The sequence below is a fragment of the Hordeum vulgare genome, chromosome 3H (assembly GCF_904849725.1).
Source record: "Hordeum vulgare subsp. vulgare chromosome 3H, MorexV3_pseudomolecules_assembly, whole genome shotgun sequence".
NCBI lineage: Eukaryota > Viridiplantae > Streptophyta > Magnoliopsida > Poales > Poaceae > Hordeum > Hordeum vulgare.
The window spans coordinates 123,230,524-123,240,957 of NC_058520.1; positions in this window are offsets into that span (position 1 = coordinate 123,230,524).

Genomic DNA, 10,434 nt, shown 5'->3' on the forward strand with positions numbered 1-10,434 from the left:
GTTTACTCGGTGCGGCAAATGCTTTGCTGTCTTTCTTGAAGTTCTTTTTACCCTTGCCTTTCTTGAAGCTGGTGGTCTTGTTCACCATCAACACTTGATGTTCTTTCTTGATTTCTACCTCTCGAGATTTCAGCATTGAATATAACTCGGGAATATTCTTTTCCATCCCTTGCATGTTGTAATTCATCACAAAGCCTTTATAGCTAGGTGGAAGCGACTGGAGGATTCTGGCAATGACCGCATCATCCGGAAGTTCAACTCCCAGCTGAGTCAAGCGCTTGTGCAACCCAGACATTTTGAGTATGTGCTCGCTGTCAGAACTATTCTCCTCCATCTTACAACTAAAGAACTTGTCGAAGACTTCGTATATCTCGACCCGGGCATGAACTTGAAAAACAAGTTTCAGCTCCTCGAACATCTCATATGCTCTGTGTTTCTCAAAATGCCTTTGGAGCCCCGGTTCTAAACTGTAGAGCATGACACACTGAGCAAGAGAGTAGCCATCGCTCCGCGACTGCTAGGCCTTCCTAACATCCTGGGTTACCGCGGGAATGGGAGGATCACCTAGCGGTGCATTAAGGACATATGCCTTCTTGGAAGTAGTGAGGATGAGCTTTAAGTTACGAGCCCAATCTGCATAGTTGCTCCCATCATCTTTCAGCTTGGTTTTCTCTAGGAACGCGTTGAGGTTGAATGTGACATTTGCGTTGGCCATTGGATCTACAATATTTGTAAAGACAATTTTAGACTAAGTTCATGATAATTAAGTTCATCTAATAAAATTACTAATGAACTCCCACTTAGATCAACATCCCTCTAGTCATCCAAGTGTTACATGATCCACGTCGACTAGCCTGTGTCCGATCATCAAGTGAGACGAACTAGTCATCAATGGTGATCATCTCCATGCTGATCGTATCAACCATCCGACTCATGTTCGACCTTTCGGTCTCCCGTATTCAAGGCCATGTCCGTACATGCTAGGCTCATCGAGTCAACCTAAGTGTTTTATGTGTGTAAACTGGCTTACACGGGAACGTTAGAATCTATCACACCCGATCATCACGTGGTGCTTCGAGACAATGATCCTTCGCAATGGTGCACACTTAGGGGAATACATATCCCAAAATTTTAATGAGGGATCATCTTATCTTTGCTACCGTCGTTCTAAGCAATAACATGAAAAACATGATAAACATCACATGCAATCATATAGTGACATGATATGGCCATTATCATCTTTGCTCCTTTGATCTCCATCTTCGGGGCATCGCATGATCATCATTGTCACCAGCATGACACCATGATCTCCATCATCATGATCTCCATCATCATGATCTCCATCATTGTGTCTCCATGAAGTCGTCTCGCCAACTATTACTTCTACTACTACAGCTAACTGTTAGCAATAAAGTAAAGTAACCACATGACATTGCATCTCATACAATAAATTAAGACAACTCATATGGCTCCTGCCGGTTGTCATACTCATCGACATGCAAGTCGTGAATCCTATTACAAGAACATGATCAATCTCATACATCACATATCTAACATCACATCCTTTTGGCCATATCACATCAGATAGCATACCCTGCAAAAACAAGTTAGATGTCCTGTAATTTTTGTCGCAACTTTTACGTGGCTGATTTGGGTTTCTAGCAAGAACTCATCTTACCTACGTGACAGCCACAATGTTGATATGCCAATGCTATTTACCCTTCATAAGGACCCTTTTCATCGAATACGATCCAACTAAAGTGGGAGAGACAGACACCCGCTATCCACCTTATGAAACAAGTGCATGTCGGTCGGTGGAACCAATCTCATGTAAGAGTACGTGTAAAGTCGGTCCGGGCCACTTCATCCCACGATGCCGCCGAATCAAGATAATACTAGTAACGGCAAGCAATTGACAAAATCAGCGCCCATAACTTTTGTGTTCTACTCGTGCATAGAATCTACGCATAGAAACTTGGCTCGGATGCCACTGTTGGGAACGTAGTAATTTGAAAATAATTCCTACGTCACACAAGGATCTATCTATGGCAAACCAGCAACAAGCAAAGGAGTAGAGCATCTTCATAACTTTGAAGATCGCTAAGCGGAAGCGTTGCTAGAACGGGGTTGATGGAGTCGTACTCGCAGCGATTCAGATCGCGGTGGATTCCGATCTATGCACCGAACAACGGTGCCTCCGCGTTCAACACACGTGCAGCCCGATGATGTCTCCAACGCCTTGATCCAGCAAGGAGGGAGGAGAGGTTGAGGGAGAGCTCCGACAACACAACGGCGTGGTGACGGTGGAGCTGCGTGGTACTCCGACAGGGCTTCGACAAGCACTAGGAGGAGGAGGAGGAGGAGGAGGAGTAGGGCTACGCCGAGAGAGAGAGATTGTTTCTCAAAACAACCCCAAACCCTTCATTATATATAGGAGGAGAGGGAGGAGGGTGCCGACTGATACGTCCATTTTGCATCATGCTTTCATGTTGATATTTATCGCTTTATGGATTGTTATTTTACTTTGTGGTACCATACTTATGCCTTTTCTCTCTTACTTTGCAAGGTTTATTTGAAGAGGGAGAATACCGACAGCTGGAATTCTGGACTGGAAAAGGAGCAAGTCTGAGTCCTCTATTCTGGGCAACTCCAAATGCCCTGAAAATCAACGTGGATTTTTTTGGGAATATATAAAAAAATACTGGGCGAAAGAAGCGTCAGAGGGGAGCAGCCAGGGGCCCACAAGCCTGGTTGCCGCGGCCTACCCCCTGGTCGCGACAACAGGGCTTGTGGGCACCCTGGTGGCCCACTGGCCCCCCTCTTTTGCTATATGAAGGGTTTCGTCCGAGAAAAAAATCAAGGTGGGGCTTTTTCGTGGATTCACCGCCGCCACGGGGCGGAACTTGAGCAGATCCAATCTAGAGCTCCGGCAGGACGATCCTGCCGGGGAAACTTCCCTCCCTGAGGGGGAAATCGTCGCCTTCGTCATCACCAACACTCCTCTCGTCGGAGGGGAGTCATCTCCATCAACATCTTCATCAGCACCATCTCCTCTCCAAACCCTAGTTCATCTCTTGTAACCAATCTCCGTCTCGCGACTCCGATTGGTACTTGTAAGGTTGCTAGTAGTGTTTTTTTTGACCGGCTACTGTAGGAAAACCCCCCACAGCCATTTTCCTTTATTCTCATCTATGAAAGCTTTATGTACAAGAGGAGTTTTAGAATGTACAAGGGGGGGGGAGGAGCAAAGGATTACAAACCTCAAGGAGGCAAAAACGAAATCCATTTAAGGTTGCTAGTAGTGTTGATTACTCTTTGTAGTTGATGCTAGTTGGATTACTTGGTGGAAGAGTTTATGTTCAGATCCTTGATGCTACTCATTACACCTCTGATCATGATTATGATTATGCTTTATGAGTAGTTACTTTTGTTCCTGAGGACATGGGATAAGTCATGCTAATAATAGTCATGTGAATTTTGTATTCGTTCGGTATTTTGGTATGTTGTATGTTGTTTTTCCTCTAGTGGTGTTATGTAAACGTCGACTACATAACACTTCACCATATTTGGGCCTAGAGGAAGGCATTGGGGAGTAGTAAGTAGATGATGGGTTGCTAGAGTGACAGAAGCTTAAACCCCAGTCTATGTGTTGCTTCGTAAGGGGCTGATTTGGATCCACTAGTTTAATGCTATGGTTAGACGTTGTCTTAATTCTTCTTTTGTAGTTGTGGATGCTTGCGAGAGGGGTTAATCATAAGTGGGATGCTTGTCCAAGTAATGGCAGTACCCAAGCGCCGGTCCACCCACATATCAAACTATCAAAGTAACGAAGGCGAATCATATGAACATGATGAAACTAGCATGACAGAAATTCCCGTGTGTCCTCGGGAGTGTTTTCCCTCTTATAATACTTTGCTCAGGCTTCTCCCTTGCTACAAAAGGGATTAGGCCGCTTTGCTGCACCGTTTCTACTACTTGTCACTTGTTACTTTTCGCTTGCTACGTTTCACCTTACGACACCATCACTTGTTACCGCTACTTTCAGTGCTTGCAGTTATTACCTTGCTGAAAACCGTTTATCAGAGCCTTCTTCTCCTCTTTGGGTTCGACAGTCTTACTTATCGAAAGGACTACGATTGATCCCCTATACTTGTGGGTCATCAATACTCTTTCCTGGCACCGTTGCCGGGGAGGGAAGCGCCTTTGGTTAGTGGAATTTGGTAAGGAAACATTTATATACTGTGCTGAAATTTATTGTCACTTGTCACTATGGAAACTGTTCCTTTGAGGAGTTTGTTCGGGGTATTTTCACCATGAACAGAAGCATGAGGAGTTGTTCCTCAACCTGAGGTACCTACTGAAAATATCTTTTATGAAATTCCTTCGGGTATGCTTGAGAAACTGCTGGCTAATCCTTTTACATGAGATGGATCTTCACATCCAAACTTGCATCTAATCTATGTAGATGAAGTTTGTGGTTTATTTAAGCTTGCAGGTTTGCCCGAGGATGAGATAAATAAGAAAGTCTTTCCTTTATCTTTGAAGGATAAGGCGTTGACATGGTATAGGCTATGTGATGATACTGGATCTTGGGACTGCAATCGGTTGAAATTGGAATTTCATCAAAAGATTTATCCTATGCATTTTGTACATCGTGATCGGAATTATATTTATAACTTTTGGCCTCGTGACAGGGAAAGCATAGCTCAAGCTTGGGGGAGGCTTAAATCAATGCTATATTCATGCCCCAATCATGAGCTCTCGAGAGAAATTATCACTCAAAACTTTTATGCTCGGCTTTCTCATGAAGATCGTACCATGCTTAACACTTCTTGTACCGGTTCTTTTATGAAGAAGGATATTGACCACAAGTGGAATTTATTGGAAAGAATCAAACGTAACTCTGAAGATTGGGAGCTTGAAGAAGGTAAGGAGTCAGGTATGAATTTCCAGTTTGATTGCGTTAAATATTTTGTTGAAACAAACACTTCAAGAGATTTTAGCGCTAAGTATGGACTTGACTCTGAGATAGTAGCTTCTCTATGTGAATATTTTGCTTCTCATGTTGATCTTCCCAAAGATAAGTAGTTTAAGTATCATCCGCCTGTACAAGTCAACATAGTTAAACCCAATCTAGTTGAGGAGAAGGTCATTGCCTTTAGTGATCCTATTGTTCCTTGCGCCTACGCTGAGAAACCACCTTACCCTGCTAGGAAAAAGGATTATTCTAAAGCTCCAACTGTGACACGTAGGGGTTACATTAGACCACTTGCACCCCGTGAGGAAATTAGAGTTGAACCTAGTGTTGCTATTATCAAAGATCTCTTAGCCGAAGATATATACGGGCATGTTATCAAATTCTGTGAGGACTCCGCTAGAATTGCTAAACCTCATGCGAAAGACAAATATGGACCTGTAGTTGGCCTGCCCGTTGTTTCTGTCAAGATAGGAGATCACTGTTATGATGGTTTATGTGATATGGCTGCTAGTGTTAGTGCAATACCCCGGTCCCTATATGATGAAACCAAAGATGAGATTGCACCTGCTGAGTTAGAACCCATTGATGTCACTATTACGCTAGCTAATAGAGACACTATGTGCCCCCTGGGAATTGTGAGAGACGTAGAAGTCATGTGTGGTAAGACGAAGTATCCTACTGATTTCCTCGTCCTTGCTACTGCACAAGATAGCTTTTGTCCCATCATATTTGGTAGATCCTTTCTCAACACTGTCAATGCTCACATTGTTTGCATTAAACAGACTGTCACTGTTAGTTTCGAGGGTGTGTCTCATGAATTTAACTTCTCCAAGTTTGGAAGACAACCCCATGAAAAAGATTCGTCTGGTAGGGATGAAATCATTGCTCTTGCCTCTATTGCCGTACCTCCTACGGATCCTTTAGAGAAATATCTGCTTGAGCATGAAAATGATATGCATATGGATGAAAGAGATGAGATAGATAAAATTGTATTAGAACAATATCCTATTCTCAAGAATAATCTGCCTGTTGAACTGCTTGGGGATCCTCCCCCACCAAAGGGTGATCCTGTGTTCGAGCTAAAACAGTTACCAGATACTCTTAAGTATGCCTATCTTGATGAGAAGGAGATATATCCTGTTATTATTAGTGCTCACCTCTCGAATCACGAAGAGAAGAAGTTATTAGAAACTTTGAGGAAGCACCGCGCTGCTATTGGATATACTCTTGATGATCTTAAGGGTATTAGTCCCACTCTATGTGAGCACAAGATTAAAACCGATCCTGATTCTAAGCCAGTTGCTGATCATCAACGGAGATTAAATCCGAGGATGAAAGGGGTCGTGAGAAAAGAAATACTAAAGCTCCTGGAAGCAGGTATCATTTATCCTGTTGCTCATAGTGATTGGGTAAGTCCAGTACATTGCGTACCTAAGAAGGGAGGTATCACCGTCGTTCCTAATGATAAGAATGAATTAATCCCACAGAGGATTATTACTGGCTATAGGATGGTGATAGACTTCCGGAAACTGAACAAGGCAACCAGGAAAGACCACTATCATTTGCCATTTATCGACCAAATCTAGAAAGGCTATCTAAACACACACACTTCTGATTTCTAGACGGTTATTCAGGTTTCTCGCAAATACCTGTTGCACAATATGATCAGGAGAAAACCACTTTCACCTGCCCCTTTGGTACCTTTTCTTATAGACACATGCCTTTTGGCTTGTGCAATGCACCTGCCACCTTTCAAAGATGTATGATGGCTATATTCTCTGACTTTTGTGAAAAGATTGCTGAGGTTTTCATGGATGATTTCTCCATTTACGGTTTTTCCTTTGATGATTGCCGCAACAACCTTGATCGAGTCTTATAGAGATGCAAAGATACCAAGTTCATCTTGAACTGGGAGAAGTGCCACTTCATGGTTAATGAAGGCATCGTCTTAGGACACAAAATCTCTCAGAAAGGCATTGAAGTTGATAAGGCTAAGGTAGATGCAATTGAGAAAATGCCTTACCCCACATATATCAGAGGTATACGAAGTTTCCTAGGTCATGCTGGTTTCTATAGAAGGTTCATTAAAGACTTCTCTAAGATTTCTAGGCCTCTTACCAACCTCTTGCAGAAGGATGTTCCTTTTGTTTTCGATGAGGATTGTGAGGAAGCTTTCGAAATACTTAAGAATGCCTTGATAACCGCACCTATTGTTCAACCACCTGTTTGGAACTTGCCCTTTGAAATCATGTGCGATGCTAGTGATTATGCTGTTGGTGCTGTTCTAGGACAAAGAGTTGACAAGAAGTTGAATGTCATTCACTACGCTAGTAAAACTCTAGACAGTGCCCAAAGAAACTATGCCACTACGGAGAAGGAGTTTTTAGCAGTCGTGTTTGCATGTGAAAAGTACAAATCTTATATAGTTGACTCCAAAGTCACTATTCACTCTGATCATGCTGCTATTAAGTACCTTATGGAGAAGAACGACGCTAAGCCTAGGCTAATCAGATGGGTTCTCCTGCTATAGGAATTTGATTTGCACATTGTTGACCGAAAGGGTGCTGATAACCCTGTAGCAGATAACTTGTCTAGGCTAGAGAATGTCCTTGATGACCCACGACCTATTGATGACAGCTTTCCTGATGAGAAATTGAATGTCATCCGCACTTCACATAGTGCACCGTGGTACGCTGATTACACAAACTATATCGTAGCCAATACATACCACCCAGTTTCACCTACCAGCAAAATAAGAAATTCTTCTGTGATTTGAGACACTACTTTTGGGATGATCCTCACCTTTATAAGGAAGGAGTAGATGGTGTTATTAGACGTTGTGTGCCTGAACATGAACAGGGACAGATCCTGCAGAAGTGTCATTCTGAGGCCTACGGAGGACACCATGCTGGAGATAGAACTGCTCATAAGGTATTGCAATCAGGTTTCTATTGGCCCACTCTCTTCAAGGATTCCCGTAAGTTTGTCTTGTCTTGTGACGAATGCCAAAGAATAGGGAATATCAGTAAGCGTTAGGAAATGCCTATGAACTATTCACTTGTCACTGAACCATTTGATGTCCGGGGCTTTGATTATATGGGACCTTTCCCGAGTTCCAATGGGTATACTCACATCTTAGTTGCTGTGGATTAGGTCACTAAGTGGGTAGAAGCTATCCCCACTAGAAATGCTGATCACCACACCTCTATTAAGATGCTTAAAGAAGTCATTTTCCCAAGATTTGGAGTCCCTAGATATCTGATGACTGATGGCGGTTCACACTTCATTCATGGTGTTTTCCGCAACATGCTCACTAAGTATGATGTCAACCATAGAGTTGCATCTCCTTATCATCCTTAGTCTAGTGGTCAAGTGGAGTTGTGTAATAGGGAGATCAAATTGATCTTACAAAAGACCGTCAATAGATCTCGAAAAAATTGGTCTATCAAACTTGACGATGCACTATGGGCTTATAGGACTGCTTATAAGAATCCCATGGGCATGTCGCCGTATAAATTGGTTTACGGTAAGGCCTGTCATTTACCTCTTGAGCTGGAACACAAAGCTTATTGGGCAATCAAAGAGCTCAACTTCGATTTCAAACTTGCCGGTGAGAAGCGGTTGTTTGATATCAGCTCATTAGATGAATGGAGGGCCCAGGCATATGAGAATGCCAAGTTGTTCAAGGAAAAGGTTAAGAGATGGCACGATAAAATAATACAAAAACGAGAGTTCAATGTAGGTGACTATATCCTGCTATACAACTCTCGTTTAAGATTCTTCGCAGGCAAGCTTCTCTCTAAATGGGAAGGTCCATACGTTGTCGAGGAAGTATTTCGTTCTGGTGCCATCAAAATCAATAACATGGAAGGTAATTTTCCTATAGTGGTAAATGGGAAAAGAATCAAGCATTACATCTCTGGCACTCCCATAAATGTTGAGACCAATATCATCAATATCATAACTCCACAAGAGTACATAAGGGATGTTTATCAGCCTGTTTCAGACCCTAAAAACGAAGAGGTATGTGTTTCGGTAAGTAATTGGACTCCGAAACTTTTCCAATAGGAATTTTTCTCCGTTCTGGAATTTATGGAATATTAGAAAAATAAAAAGCAGTCCGGAGAGCGCACGAGGCGGCCACAAGCTTGGTTGTTGCGGCCTCCCCCTGGCCGCGGCAACAGGGCTTGTGGGCACCTCGTGTGCCTCCCGGACTCCGTTTTCTTGCGGATTACTCCTTCTGGTGCAGAAAAAAATATTATATATACGCCCGAGGGTTTTGATCTCCGTATCGTGCTGTTTTCCTCTATTTTCATTTCGAGCCTATTTTTGCCGCAGATCTAGGTCAGGATGTCTTCTTAGGATTCAGAGGGGGAGAGCTATGTGGCTGATTACCTTGCTAACCCAAAGGTCTATGGGGACTTGGAACCGTATGGCTGGACCACTGACGAGGAAGAGGACTATGATCCCAAGGGGAAGGAACAAACGAGTTTCGATGAAGAGGAGGCTCCTCTACCTCAACCTGGACGCACTCATGTGGAGTTCAAGAAGTCAAGCCTCCCTGACCAAAGGAAGAAGCCTAAGACCCTGTTTATCCCTTCTCGTTTCTTGCAGGAGAGTAAGCAGGAACTTTGCCATAGAGTGTTGAAGCTTGAGGAGGAAAATGACGATCTGAGGGAGCAGAACATTATGCTCAAGTGGAAATTAGACAAGCTCAAGACTGCTTCAACAAGTCCACCACCATCACCACCAAAGGAAGACAACTAAGCATTGGTATGGGCAACTCCCTTGGCTTATGGCAAGCTTGGGGGAGTTGCCCTGGTATCGTATCACCTTTATATCTTTTGCTTTTACCTTTGTTTTAGTTCTGTCCTTTTGAGTTTTTATTTCTTCTCTTAGTGGAATAAATCTTTAGTGTTTTAGTTTGAGTCTTTTGCCTTGTGTCTCCCCCGATGTATTCAAGCTTGCGAGCTATATAATAAAGAGTATCTTAGTCAAGGGCTTTGTTTTGTGCCGTGATCAAAAGTATGAAAAGAACGATAGCATGAAAGATCATGAGATGATCTTATGGAAAGTGATAGCTTCACATATAACAAGTATGATGATTGAAACTTGTTGAAAGTAGAACAACATAGACCTCAATCATTATTGCAACTAATAAGAAGTAATAAGGAAAGAGAGGTTCACATATAAATATATCACCTTAGACACCTTCTATAATTGTGAGCACTCACCAAACTATTACATGCTTACAAGTAGATGTTGGACAAGGAAGACAACATAATGAATTGTGTTTGTTTGGTTCCAAACAATGTTATATGATTAGAGATCCCTTAGCATGTGACGATTGCTTCCACCTCATATAAGCCAAAACTCCCGCACCAAGTAGAGATACTACTTGTGCATCCATAAACCTTCAACCCAGTTTTGCCATGAGTGTCCACCATACCTACCTA